Raw genomic sequence first — 13,901 nt, forward strand, 5'->3', positions numbered from 1 at the left:
GTGTATTTTTAATCTGCCTGTTTTAAAGATGATCATATGTAGTAACCATTAGCTATAAGGATACTTTTTTGGCAGTACAAGTGATCTGGTAACCAGTGGTTTATGTACTGTGTTTCTCTGCTCTTCTAGGTTTAAAAGCAAACAAAAAACAAAAACAAAAAAACAAAAAAAAGAGACAATATAATTTATTGCTTAGCAATAACCACGTTGTTAATAGTTATTAACAACATGTTTTAATTTTCCAATAGCATTATTATGTTTTGTATTTCTGTTTATTGTATATTGTGTGTGGTTTTATTTGGTATTTATTTGTGTTTTGAGGTCTTGCAATGTCTTTTGTGTTTTTAATGCTAAGTAAAGTGTATGAGTGTAGAATGCAAAACTTCAAAATGCTAAATTGTCTGTTATTAGAGAAAAAATAAATCTTAATAAGGAATTCTCACTTTTTGTATAAAAACATCCCAGAAATGTAAATGAGCCAATGTCTTGGAGTTTGTTGTCTGGAATACAATGCTCATAGGAGAACAGCTTTTCAACTATGAGTGAGCCTGGTGGCTCATAAGGCAACTCTCCCCAAATCAGATTGTGTATTGCTGGACTCTCCTAAGGAGACTAGATCTCTGCTTTATAAATCCTAGCTGATGGTATGGCATTCATTGCATTCATAAATTAGCAGTTCATTCAGATATTAAGATGATTCCCACACAAATAGAAAGCTAGAGTCTTCAACTGTCTCTTACACTTGGGATTGGATCTTAAAATCTTGACTCTTTTATGAAGTTTTTCCTCCAGAAAGTTTATGAAGCTAGTAATATTCATGCCATCCTTGTGAGATCACTAAAAGCATTTCAAAGACATAGCCAGCACCATATGCCAGCCTTCCAAACCAGACTGACAAAGAACCTCCTGCTTTAGCTACACCCACTTCTCTGACTTCCACTGGGGGTCATTACCTTGTAGGGAATAGTCTTTCTTGTTCTTTAACTCTTACAACTTCAGTTTATAGCAACAAAAAGAATTAAATCTTGAAATGAATACGTGAAATTGAGGCCTCCTAAAGAAAAGAATATGAATAATCATTGAATTTGCCCTTCTCTGTGTCTTGGATATTTTCAAATTTGTAATAATAGCTGACATTTGTATAGCTCTTTAACATTATAAAGTACTTTCCATCAATCATATCATTTCATCTTCACAAACTGTGAGTGAGACAAGGCAGGTGATTTTAAGTCTCAATTTACAGAGGAAAAAAAGGCGGAGTCGTCATGGTCTTACCCAAGGTCATGCAGCCTAGAGAGGGATAGAGCAAGAACTTGGGACCTGGTTCTCATTCAGGACTCTTTCCAAGGCACCGTATTAATAAGCCTTATTTTAAGGATGTATGTTCTTCCATTTCCTCAGATTTAAAAAAGATTTTCAAAAATCATTTAGTCATATATATAAAGGAAAATGGTAGAAAACAGCAAAAGGGGGGTGGGGATGGAGCCAAGAAACTTGATATCTTTATGATAATGTATGAAGCCCAAGTCTGAAGAGCAGCAAACGAAAAGAAATCAATGGCAGTAGGGCCTTTGAAAATAGTGGAGAGAAATTGTACCAAGTAGGTTTCTTCCAAGCATGTGAAAGTTGATAAAGGGTTTAAAGACACAAGCAATCTTAGCAGAACATCCCAGTGACAGAAAGCAATCTCAATATATTTCTTGTCACAGCCTCTTAGTGCTGGGAGAAACCCTTGTTCAATCTCTCTTCCTATGTGGGAATGTCCTGTACAGAATTTGGGGGAGGAGGTGTGTGGCAAGAGAGCTGCTACTCCAATACTTCCAATGGTGGGCATTTCAGTCCCAAACTCAAGCCGGTTCCATTATTGGATAGTTCTAGTAGTCAGGAAAAATTTGCTTATATTGTGTCAAAACTTGTCTGCTTATGATTCCAACTTATTAATACTATTTAACCCCACCTGAGTAGAGCATAACATGTCTAATCTCCCTCCCATGACAGCCATTGAGATACAAAAAAAAAAAAAAAAGGCAAAAACTGTCTCTGCCAACAAAGTGCTTACTTTCCAATGTGGGAGACAAGCTGTATATCTGTGTGTGTGTGTGTGAGTGTGTGTGTGTGTATAAACTATATATATGTATGTGTATATATAATATATATACACATACATACATATGCACACACAAAGGTAGCCTTAGAAAGGAGGACACTTGAGCTGAGTTTTGGAGAAAGCTCAAAATTCTGAGAAGGGGAGATGAGGGAGGGAAGCGTTCCAGAAGGGCTAGCCAGTCAAAAATGGAGCATCCTGTTTGAAGAATAGCAAGCGGAGGGAAAGATAGGAAAAGACCAGGTTGTGAAGAGTTTTTAAACTGCCAAGCATGAGTTTTTATTTGATGACAGGTAATAGGGAGCCACTGGAGTTTATTAAGCAAGGGATCAGACCTGAACTTTAGGAAAATCATCTGTGTGAAGGATGAATTGGAACAGGACATTTATCTTTTGTAAGAGGCTAGGCGAGAGGTGATGAGGACCTAGTGAGGTCCTCTTGGATGGAGAGAAAGGACAGAAGTTGTGAAGACAGATCTGACAACTGATTCCATGTAGGGTTTGGTCTGAGGTTGTAAACTTAAGTTTCTGAAAGGATGGTGGTACTCTTGATAGGTACTAAGGAAGTTTGGAAGAGGCATGGTGGAAATATGAGTTGTTTTGGACACAACAAATTTGAGATGCCTATGAGACATCTAGAAACAATATCCACTAAGCAGCTATTGGTGATGTGGTATTGGTGCCCAGGATGGAGACTGGTTTTATATAAATAGATGTGGGAGTCATGTGAGATCACAGTGAGAGAATGTACAAGGAAAAGAGAAAAGGGGCCAAGACAGAACTTTAGGGCACACTCACAGTTAGTGGGCATCATATAGATTAAGATTCAGCAAAGGAGACTGTTAGAGCAATCAGGTAAGAGCAAAACCAAGAGAGAATAATGACATGAAAGGGAAGAAAGAATATCTAAGAAGAGGAGATGGTCAGTTGCATCAAATGTCACAGAGAGGTCAAGAAGAATGGGGATTGAGAAAAGGAAGTTAGATTTGGTCATTAAAAGATCACAGTAACTTTGGAGAGAGCAGTTTCAGCTGAATGACAAAAATGGGTTTTTCAAGGAAATTAGCTGAGGAGAAGAGAGATATAAGATGCTAAGGAGGAATGGTAGACACTAGTGAGAAGTTTTTTTTAAAGGATAAGAGAGACAGGTGTTTGTAGACAGCACAGATGAATGAGTAGTTAGGAGATACATAAAAATACACATACCAAGTGGCAGAAAAGGCCCAAATCAAGCTATAGGCCAGAGATATGTTTAAAAACAGCAAATTTAAAGGGGGCAATATGATAGAAACAGAAGATGTGATCACAGGATTACACTGTTACCTTGCCTGCTAAAGAGGATAGGCAGTGATAATGAACCCCATTTTACAGGTAGGTCAAATGAAGTCCACGGTCTACTAGGGATGTGAGACGTGGACGCGTGGAACATTACAATTCAAAGCAGGATCTGATCAGTACATAAAGAGAGACACAAGTGAAGTGCTCTGGTTCAATTCGGCAAACAACAATTAGATGCCTGCAACACACAGAGCTGTGTGATTAGCCTTGAGTATACAAAGGTGTGAAACAAAATGAGCTACCTATGCCCTTGAGGAACACGCAATTTAACAAAAAGAATAGAATGTGAGTAGTACAGGGAATAATGTGATAAGGAAAAGAAGTATCTTGGTAAAATGTAATGAAAATATGAGGAAAGAGATTGGGGTAGGGGAGAGAGGGAGGAGACGGATTTGTTCCTGCGGGAAGTAGAGCCTTAGAAAGTAAGCCTTAAAGGAAGGACATTTCAGCAGTCCTTCAGACCAACAGGTAGTCAGTCAATCAGTCAATAAGCATTTACTAAATGCCTACTATGTGCTAGTCATCATACCAGGTGCTGGGGGATACAAAGAAAGGCAAAATAAAGAGTCCCTGATCCCAAAGAGCTTATAATCCAAATGATTACGTACAAACAAGATATGCACAGGATAAATTGGAAATAATCAACAGAGGGAAGGCACTAGAATTAAGGGGGATCAGGAAAGGCTTCCTGTAGAAGGTAGGACTTTAGCTGGGACTTGAAGGAAGACAAAGAAACCAAAAGGAGATGAGGAGGAAGAATATTCCAGTCATGAAGAACAGCCAGTAAAAATGCCCAGCAATCTGGAAATGGAGCATCTTGTTCAAGGAGGCCAAGTCACTGAATCACAGGTTACATGGAGGTGGGATTAAGGTATAAGAAGACTGAAAAGGTCAGGGAGAGCCGGATTATAAAGGGCTTTGAGTACCAAACATAGGATTTTATATTTGATCCTGGTGGCACTAGGGAGTCAATGTGGTTTATTGAAGGGGAGGGGGGCAGTGACATAGACTAGAGTTTTGGGAAAATCACTTTGACAGCCCAATGGAGAAAAGACTGGAATGGAGAGACACTCATGGCAGAGAAACCAATCAACAGGTAGTTTCAGTAGTACAGTTAAGAGGTGATGAAGGATGGCACTAGGGTGGTGACAGTGTCAAAGAGAAGGGAGCATCTTCAAAAGATGTCACAAAAGTAAAATTGACAGACTTTGGCAACAGATTGGCCATAGGGGCAAGGGGCAGAGAGTGAGGAGTCAAGGATGACACCTAGGTTTCAAGCCTGGATGACGACGAGGATAGTCATGCCCTCAACAATAATAGGAAAGTTTGGAAAAGGGGAAGGTTTGGAGGGAAAGAGAATGCGTTCAATTTTGGTCATGCTCCATCTGAGATGTCTGTTGGATGTTCAATCTGAGCTATTTAATAGACAATTGAAGTAAGAGACTGGAGGTCAGAACAAAGGTTAAGGCAGATCAAGTAGATCTTTGAGTTGTTTGCAATAGAGATGATCATTGAAGCCATGGCAACTGATCTCTGAGCAAGAGCATGAGAAACATGCTGGAAACCTATGGAAGGAGTCAGTGGCATTTGCTCACAGGTCCTACCATGGCTAAGGCATCCAGCAGGGTTTTGACTAGCTGCCATCTGGGACACTGAAGGGCCGGCCCACAGGCAAATTTTAATGAAGGTGTTTCAGAACAGATCCAGCCAATAAGTCAATGTGTTGAACTGAGACAGAATCACTAGGAGCTGCCTTTGTCTATGAGACCAAAGTCCTTTAGCAATGATTCCCCACCAATTCCATCTTTGGGTACACTTGAGAAAACACTAAGTGCAGAAGAATGAGTGAGGAAACTGAGATTTTTGTCCTCCCTAGGAAGAATGGTTTTCTGATTGCTGAGGAGTTTTAAAGCCAATGGTAATTTAATGTTCCCTGAAGTTAAAGCCTACTTTACCTACTTGTGAATGAGTAATCTTTTCATGTCATGTGAGGTTAGGAAAGAGACTAGAATTTCAGCGGGATGGTATCCAAACCATGAGAAATTTCTGAATTATTATAGTAAAACATGGGCCGAGGCACTGGAAAGAAAGCTTAGCTTTTGCAAGGCCAAGGCAAGTCCTGCCCACATATGTGCAAAAGGATTTAGACTGAGCATCCAGGTTCTACTCATGGCTGTGTACTTACTCTATCTCGTAGTTCAGGGCTTGGAGCAGCATCTGCTCATTTACCCAGATATGATCTCCTAAACAGATATTTCAACAAAACTGAAAGGTAAATCCATGTCCTTTGTTACTCAGTTGTGTCTGACTCTTCGTGACTCTATTTGGGGTTTTCTTGGCAAAGATACTGGAGTGGTTTGCCATTTCCTTCTCTAGCTGATTTTACAGATGAGGAAACTGAGACAAACAAGGTTAGGTGATTTGCCCAGGGTTACACAGCTATTAAGTGTCTGAGGCCAGACTTGAACTCAGGAAGACTTGTCTTCCCCAGGCCTGGTGCTTTTATCCACTACACTCCTATAATCTATGGGATAGACACCTCCTAGGACAGGTGGTTCCCATCCTTTTTTGGCTTTTGGTAAACTTTCTTATGCTTCCATTCAACATGAAAGCAAATAAATTCTAAAGTTTACTTTGTATATGGACATAAAAATAAAATAGATTAATTTAATTGAGTATTAACATTTTTAGTATCATATAAGTTGTTCAATGTTTATCAGAACACAGTCAAATAGTGGTACCCTTCTTCCAGTTCTTATCAACCAACAGTTTTATTCTCTGTAGTTTTTAAAAGTGATCCCGGCCCATCATATTCAGCTTATAGTTTGTGTCTTGCTTTGAATTTGATTGAGAACAGGACTGAGAATCCTACTTCACATAGATAAGTTGTTATAAATGGAAGTAAGGCTCATAAGCAGGTTTAGCAAGAATAGGACAGACTTCTCCAAGGGCATACCAAAGATTTTGTAATTTCAGGGACTGGAAATAATTCAGAGTTTTTGGTTATTGGAGAGATCAATGAACCCATCTTTCCCTTTTTCCATTGTTTTTTTTTTCTAGATCAAAATGAAAAGGGTTTCATATACAAATCTCATTCATTTGGTTTTGTCCAGTAAGAATTATTACTTCAATGAACTTTTTTGGAAGCACTATAATTTCCCATCCTCTCCCACCCTATCCTTACCTTGTCACTGTTTTCTCTTCACTCCACAATTTTTTTTCACCATTGCTACTTCTTTGGAATATTTTAATAGGAATATCATTCAGTGGGATAATAGAGTTATTTACCAAATATTCTCCATATTCCCTCATATTCTCCTCATTGGTGGAGATTGATAGCTAGATGCTCTGAGCCCATGTGAGTTGTCTAGAGCTTGTGGGGGAAGGGAGATCAACTCCAGATCAACCAAGAGGGAGAGTCCCTACCTTACCCAAGGGGAAATTCATGGAAATCTCTAGTATAGTAAGCTGGCGACAGGGACCTGATTGAAGTGCCAGCTTCTCTACATGTTGACTTCTTCCTGGAGTCTTTCTCTCCCTATAGGGACCTCTCCCCAGAAAGAACCTGGAACAGTGCATGTCTTATCTTGAAGCCAGAATCCTTCAGAATGTTTGCCTTCCCAAGTTGCTTAAACTTTCCCTGAAATAGGGGAGAAGGATTGATCTTGGCAGATGAAGGCACTTGAAAAGACTTACGGTTCCTTCTCCCTACTTAACTACTTGCCCTGATTCATGAGACCACGAAAGGGCCATTTTCCCTCTTGGGGGAGGAGGGTAAGATGGACAGATTCCAACAGCCTGGCCTAGAGGGCTGGATTGGGAATTGGGAGAACTGGTTTCTAGCCCTTTCTGATATTCACTTTGAGCCCATGTTTCCTTACCTGTAATGCATTGTTGCGGGGGGGGGGGGCGGCATGGAATGGAGGGGTATGAACAAAATGATCTCTAAGGTTTCTTCCAGCACTAACGTTCTATGAGTCCATGAGACTTGGGATCCATTCCATAATGGGTAATTGATTATTCGTCTCAAGATCAATTTCAGTAAGACCTGAATGAGCCATCTTGATCTTGGCCAAATCACTCCCCCTCTTTGGAGCCTCGGTTTCCTTCTTTGTAAAATAAAGGAGTTGGACTAGCTAACCCCTAAACTTCCTTCCAGCTCTGATTTCATGTTTTGAGAGTTGGGTGGGTTTGTTTGCATTTGTTTGTTTTGGTAGGGAGGAGAGGTGGAATGGGCTAGGGGGAGGGTTGGTTTTATGCCCCTTTCATCATCCTCCCACAAGGCCTCTATCTCTTTGTTATAATAATGACCACTTCATTCCTGCTCCTAGTAATCAAGCTTCTTGGATGTCCTGTGTGAATAGGACTGACATTAGCACCTAGTTCTCCAGAATAACTATTTTAAATTGCTATTGTTGTTGTTTTGTCCTTGTTCTCAAAGAGGACCGTGACATCAGGGAGATGATGCCATGGCATGCAAGTGAATTGGATTTAAGTGAGGGAGGGCTGTGCGAAGTCACCAGCCTCACTTTCTCCTCTGGAGCCATCTGGGTCCAGTGGCCAGATATGGATCAGGACGACTGGAAATGGCCTCGGATGACTATTTAAATAGGAAGCTACCAAATGATCCAATGCCTCAGGGAGTTAGGGGTCAGCCTCCCCATCAGTGGCCGCATGGTAACCTGACTGCCCTCATAGGGTGGTGTCCTTGGCTTCCCTCTGATCCCAGGCAAGGGTGCTTCTCACAGGTGCAGCCATTCTTAATTAAGGTTCTATCCAGGCTGCTCATAGACAACCCTCAGAGCCCATGTCTCCTAACCCGGGATCTTTCCATATTGCTGCCTCCCTCTGCTCTCTCGGCTGCCTGCCCAAGGCACAGGCTGGCCTAGGGATCTGACAGCCATTGGTCTGGCCTCCTCCCACCCCAACTGCTCCTGATTCTACACAGCCATCCATCTAACCACAGTGGTAAGCAGGCTCCAGAGTCATCTCCAGGAGGAATACTGGAACAACTGAATGCACCCAATGACCTGGAACCCGGACGTTTCCATTAGAGGCTCAACTCTGACATTTACCACCTTGGTTTTCCTATCTGTAAAATGGGGATGCTAATGTGGAGAATACCCATCTTATAGGGTTGTCAGGAAAACTGTTTTCAAGCTTTAAATAACTACAAAAATGGAAGATGTTACTATGAATATTAAGACCCTGAGAGGCAATGTTGTGTAGTGGATAGAAGGCTTTGGAATCAGGATCACCCAGTTCTAGTCTTGCCTTTGGCACCTAATTGTTTATGTGACTAGTCAGATCACTTACTCTCTAAATGCCCCCAGGCAATTCTCCAAGACTATAAAATGAACAGTTGGCTATCTGTTATGGTAGAGGGATTTTCCTCCTTTGGAATTACCCATGCCAATGAAATTGCGAGTCTTATTTAAAAAAAAAAAATGAGGACCTTGAGGACAGAGGTTGTTACCATTCTGAATACAAAAGAGTTCTCTCTTCTCTATTCCACTAGAGCTGCTGGAATCTCTACTCCCTACTCCTCGACTCCACCTCAAGCAGGCAAGCCGGAAAGGAGGCAAATCTTAGATTGATCGTATTGTCTTTCTGCAGTTCTGTTGATGGAGAGGGGACAGAACAAATGGAGGCAGGACCCTGGGAAAGGGCCCTTCCAGCTCTGACCTTCCAGGGCCCATGTTGAAGCAGATCATTACAGACATCCTGGCATATGAGCAAGAGCAATGGATTTGGAACTGGGGAATCTGGGTTCAAGCCCTGGTTCTGTTACTATTTACATGTATGACCTTGGGCAAGTAATTTTCCCTTTCTTGGCCTAAGTGTGAAGTGAAGAAATTAGACTAGTGAGCTCTAAGATTCCTTCCAATTCTAGAGCCTATGCTCCTTCTGAGAGACGGTGTGACAGAATGGATGGAGGGCTGACCTCAGAAGCAGAAACACTGGGTTCACGTCCTGCCTCTGGCATATACTAGCCATATGATGGTGACTAAGTCACTTATTCTGTCAGTATCCTTATAGCGACTGTCTAAGAATGGAAGTTACAGAGAAGTTACTGATCTGTCTTCATTGAGAAAGGGAATTCCCATACTGGGAGTTCCCTTTAGCTGTTGAAATCAGGGTCAGACAAGAACAAAATTCTTAATTGATTGCTATCACCCTATGTTGTGATGGAAACTTTGATGATTCAGTGGGTTCTGTGGATTCCGGCAGATTCCAAACGTCCACTGTTTTCAATTCAGCAAGCATTTATTAAGAGCCTACTGTGTACATAGTCTACATAGTCATGTCAATAGAAAGCCAATGAAGAGGACTGATATACAAAATCTCTAATGGTTCTGTATTTCCTATTGAGTAAAATTCTGATTTCTGAGGCCAGTATTCAAGGTTTTCTGCAGACTGGTAGAGCCCTATCCAGCCTTATCTCTTTTATGTACCCTTTTACTTCAGTCAAACTAGACTATTCTCTAACTTGGACTTTTCCACCTCCTTGTCTTTGCTCACTTACCCTATGCCTTAAATGCCCTCCTTCCTCTAGCTCTAACTCTTGAGTTCCTATCCGTGTAAAATGTCACCTCCTTCAGGAAACCTTCTCTGATCACCATTAACAACCTCCAGTTAGTGACCTTTCCTCTGTCAGCTCTCACCTGGCACTTGTTTATGTCTCTCTTGCATGCTTGGAACTGATTATTTGTCTTAATAACAGCCAGCATTTATATAGTGCTTTAAGGCTTACAAAGTGTCTTACAAATAATTTCTCATTTCATCCTCCCAACAACCCTGTCAGGCAGGTGCTATCATTAGCCCCATTTCACATCTGAAGAAACTGAGGCTTGCAGTGGTGAAGCGACATTTCCATGGTCCTATAGCTGGTGTCTGAGACTGGATCTGAACTCGGGTTTTCCTGACTCCAGGTCCAGTGCTCTAGCCACGGCACCACCTAGTTGTCTTTTACTTTTCTTATTTCTTTTTTTGTTTTTTGTTTTTTTGCTTTTTGGTGAGGCCATTGGGGTTAAGTGACTTGCCCAGGGTCACGCAGCTAGTGAGTATTAAGTGTCTGAGGCTGCGAGCTGTCTTTTACAGTAGCTTGAGTGTTTCCTATCCCCCAGCAGATTATAAACTCAAGGTAGGAACTGTGTCTCATGGCTCTTGAGTCAAGAAATCCCACTTCTTACGCTTACTTACTTATGTAATGTGACTTTGGGCAAGTCACTTTTGTTGTAGTTTCAGTCACGTTTGACTATGACCTCATTTGGGGTTTTCTTGCCATTTTCTTCTCCAGCTCATTTTACAGATGAGGAAATTGAGACAAACAGGGTTAAATGACTTGCCCAGGGTCACGCAGCTAGTAAGTGTCTGAGGTCAGATTTTAACTCAGGAAAATGAGTCTTCCCAACTCCAGGTCCGGCACTCTGTGCACTATGGCGCCACCTAGCTGCCCCACAAGTCACTTTAAACTCCATGATTTAAGGACCAGATGTCCCCTGAGGTCCCTTCCATCTCCAAATCTATGATTCTATAATATGCAAGCAGGGGACACGTAATAACTATTGATTTAAATTAAAACATGTCTATTTACTTTCTTTCCTCTCTGAGGACAGGAGGCAATAGGTTGAAGTGATAGTACGAGGCATTGGCTGAACTACACTGATTGCTGTTCGGTTGGCTCAGGGAGGGTGGGTAGGCAAAGTGGCATGAGGAATTTCCTTTTTTAGGTCTATAAGGAAAGAGCCTCCTCAGTCTGCCTAAAGGCAGGGGGATGGACCAAATGACCTCATTCGCCCTGCCTCAGTGTCAAGAGCTGGCTTTTGTTCAGTCTGGAACCATTTGGCCTCTCAGTATTCCCTTGCTTGAAATTCAGGCTATAAAAGCAACTGGGTGAAATAAAAAGGCATCTGTTTGAGGGACAAAAATAAATCCTCTATTAATTCAGCTTCCTGGCTGTGTTTTAACAGGCCTGTCGGTACTGGGAGATAGTGAGAGCCAGGGAAAGAGACAGAGACAGATAGAGAGAGAGACAGAGACAGAAAGACAGAGAGAGAGAGAATGAAAATGAAAGCAAGAGAGAAAAAAACGAGGGAAGTAGAGAGGAGGAAGAGAGACACAGAGAGACAAAGACAGAAGGAAAGGGAGAGACTGAGAGAGACAGATTGTCAGAGACAGAGAGGCAGAGAGAGCTAGGATCTAGCACTCTGCTGCTGGTGCAGCAGAGAAGACAGGACCCTCCCCCTGGGCCCAGGCCCACCAGGAAGAGCCCCCTCAGGAAACCTGTTACTTGAGATGTTCCTAAGGCCAGTGGCTCCAGGATTTTAAAATCTAAGGGCCTCCTAAAGGATGGAGTAATTAGTATTGCAGCTGCTGCTCTCTGACTCTGATGGGCTAATTTCTGTGAACTCTTGGGCAGGGGTGGGGGGGGGGGCAGGCAGTGAGGTGGATGGGGGAGTTCTTTCAAAGGAACAGTACTATTTGTTCTTCCTTTTCCCTTCCACAGACAGGATCATAGGGCCAGACTACTTTGAGCTATAAGGGGTATGGATATCATTTAGCCCAACTCCATTTTGTTCTAAAAACAGAGGAAGAAATTGAAGCCCAGGGAGGGGCTTTTACATCCTCACGGCCCCACTTGGAGTAAAGGCGCAAAACTAGCAGAACCACCAGGTAGCTCTAGTGAGCACGTACTACTGAATTGCTTGTCTATTTCTGATCCAAGACCAATCGAGCATGCTTATACAATGATCCCCACCATCCTCTTCTAACTCTTTTCATGCCCAATACAGGCTTATAGGGCAAGGGGAAAAGATGGCGGCCACCTCATGGTTTATTCAGCATGGGACTCGTGTGTATTAGGGGCATTGGTTTCCAGGGAATGTGCCCTTTCTCCCTCAAATAAATTATCATCTCTCTTAATGTGCAGCTGCTTGAGCCTCCAGCCAGAGAGCTCACTCTGGCAGTGCTGACTTGGGTTGTATAAGGACAAACCCCACTAATTTAAATATGCTTCCCTCCTGAGGTTTTTCTTCCCTCAATTTCCAGTCTTGCTGCTAGCATCCAAGTGAGAAAGTAGAATTAGCCAAAGATTTCAATGATTATCCAGATTTTAATATAGGAATTCTATACCACCACTACCACCAATCCCAATTTAAGTAATCACAGAAGACCCAGGTATATCAGTGAAATCAATCAATCAACCAAAAGTATAATCTAGGTATTAAGGAATTTTCTCACAAACCTCACCATAATGTATGGATAAGCCACTAATCAATTTGAGAGGATTACAGGTTTTTGACTGCTGGATAAAGGCAGATGACCCCATACAGGAAGGATCAAGTGATTGACTAAAAGAATTAGGCATGCCCCTGAACCTATGTCTAAAAATGGCAGGCAGGCAAGGGGTGGAAGACCCCAACTTCAGGAATTAAGGATTCCAGAGTTTTAGCCAGCCTCCTGTGAGAGCATCATTCTTGGGGAAGAAGATGGTCTATTCTCTCTCTATCTCTTGTCTTTGTCCCTCTCTCTGCCTCTGTCTCTCTCTGTCTCTGCCTCTGTCTCTGTCTCTCTCAGTCTCTCTCTCTCTCTTTCCCCATTTCCCCATCAACCATGTCATCAGAGAAATTGGGCCAATAAAAGACAGTACATTCATTTGGAATCAGAGAAACTGAACCCATGGGAGGCAACCCATTCAACTGGGAGCTGGATGGAAACATGTCAGGGAAAAATGGATTCAAAAAGACCCAAAGAGGGAGGCAGCTTCAAGGAGCATGACCCCTTGTACCAGAGAAAAATACTCATTGAGATCTCAAGAAAACACTTCCAGTGTCATATGAGTTATCACTTTGTCACCTATGTTCTCTATACATGTCTCACTATCAGTCATTTACTCAAGAGAAATTTATGAACTTAGTATGTACCCTCCCCATGCTAAGTTTTGAAGGTAAAAAGGAAAGTAAAAATGGGTTCCTGCTTTCATGGAACTCACATTCAAATGAGATAGATATCATGCAAAATGGAAAATAATTCTAAAAGGAAGGGATTAGCAATAAATGGGACACTAACATTGGATTCTAAGTTTTAGCCAATTCTTCCCGTGGGTTCTGTGCATATTCATAGGAGAGTGTACCCCCAGGCAGGTTTTTGGGGGAGAATGCTTGTACCAATTATCCTTACTTTACCATATTAATAAATACTTTTGCTAAAAGCTGATTGTGTCTACTGTCTGATTGTTAATACGAATTACACAAATAGGGGCTGTAAGTGACAATCCTAGTACTAGTTATACCTACAACCCTCAGAGTAAGGTTCTTTCTTTCTTTATCAGTTCCCTCAGGTTCAGGGACAAAAATCAGCACCGTGAGTAGCTTTGGCCTTGGTGGGAAGGTAGGGAAGTGGAAGGAGGTAGAAGGAAGTGGAAAGGGAGGAAGGGAGGGAGGGAGGGAGAGAGAGAG

Source organism: Vombatus ursinus, unplaced genomic scaffold (genome assembly GCF_900497805.2).
Source record: "Vombatus ursinus unplaced genomic scaffold, bare-nosed wombat genome assembly UNPS02007284.1, whole genome shotgun sequence".
Taxonomy (NCBI): domain Eukaryota; kingdom Metazoa; phylum Chordata; class Mammalia; order Diprotodontia; family Vombatidae; genus Vombatus; species Vombatus ursinus.